Raw genomic sequence first — 1658 nt, forward strand, 5'->3', positions numbered from 1 at the left:
GGCTGAACACACATTCATCTCTGTTGCTCAGCTTTCCCTCATGCTCCTGTTAGTGCTGCACAGTCCATTATAGCCAGGCACAGGCACTGGATCTCCACTCAACCCCCGGTCTCTCAAACTCCATCATCCCAGCATCTGACAGACAGTTCGCTGCTGCAAAGGGACAGTCCCTCCCTCACCTCTCCCCACAGCAAAGGCAGAGGTGTGGGGAAGGGAGCATGGAGGCTCTTCACCACAACCACGGCAAGGAGCAGCGAGAGCCTGCTGACGGTGCAACCTCAGCAAAATCTCTTCTCCTACAGACACTGTACGTTGAAATCTCACAGAAATTTAACTAAGTGGCTAGGATACTTCAGTGTTACCGCATCCATTCTAATCTTGCCTGGTTAAGAAATCTTTCTCTCTAGAGTACTCATTTATCTCATATACTGAGTTCAGTAGGGTTACTAACCTGTACTAATCATAAATGTCTAAGCTCAGCATATCTTCATTTCTAGTTGTTCCTCCTGCAAGACCATGTCTTTATCTGGTTTGTTAAAAGTCTACTAAGAAGTGGACAAGACAAGGTTTTAATCAAATGTAAGCAGTAACAACAGGTTTTATTCAAAACTTCCAGTAAAGAGGACCCACTAAGTTTTGGAATAAAGGTACTTAAAGTACTACAGCTTACGTGAATATAAAAGATCAAAGAGAAGAAAATAAACCAAGCAGTAAAAAAAAATAAAAATTAAAAATATATATTTTTTTAAAAGTTTGAAATAGACCCACACAGGGATTTTGAAGCCCTCCAAACAATTAACAGTTACTAGGTTTGGCAAAACAAGATTCTCTTACAAAATTAAAAGCCTACTTCTGTTACATAAAGTGTATAAAACTGCTCAATAGTTAAAGAGCACTCTGTACATTTTTGTCTTGAAATACATAGAGCTGCAGCCTTCAAACTGCAGGAAATAATCATTTTGTCCTCTTCACAGGTAAAAGAATTAACCAGCTGCACAATTGTTTTGGGGGAAAACGAAGAGGCAAAAATAGTCAGAATTAACAAGATGAAGCCACTATAAAAATGAAATGCACAGCAAAACTCAGACCTCAATTTAAACTAACAAGCTATGTTTACAATATATTCTACATTTCAGTTGTCATCTTCCCTTCCCACTCCCACCTCCCCCCATTCAAATATTCCTAATTCCTTTATGGTCTAAATCTAATTAATTTCTAAACTTTCAAATACACCGTACATACATTTAGCAAAAAACATACCTAACATTCTTACAGCAGTATGGTCAGGACACAATTTCAAAGATTATTACACAGTAATTGAGATTAAACCTTATGACTTTTTTTCTTTTCTTTTAAAGAGAACAGCAACCATCACCTTAGACAAATGGTTTTAAAATGTACTGTAGAGAGCCTGCAAAAAGCAGACTTCAACATCGGCTCTTAGCCCCAGAGGACACAGGGGAAAACAGGGAGCACTGAACATAAGGAAGAAAGAGAATCTCAGAGTGCCAGCTACAGGAGGATCCTTCGGGAACTCGGTCTGACAGATTGTGGTTTTGGCTCGGTCGTCCCCGCTGCACTAAGCCCTGCAAATCAACTTTGCAATAGTACATTACAATGTAAACTAAAATTCTTGATACCAACAGAATGTCAAAGGG

Source organism: Fulmarus glacialis, unplaced genomic scaffold (genome assembly GCF_000690835.1).
Source record: "Fulmarus glacialis isolate BGI_N327 unplaced genomic scaffold, ASM69083v1 scaffold6985, whole genome shotgun sequence".
NCBI classification, from domain to species: domain Eukaryota; kingdom Metazoa; phylum Chordata; class Aves; order Procellariiformes; family Procellariidae; genus Fulmarus; species Fulmarus glacialis.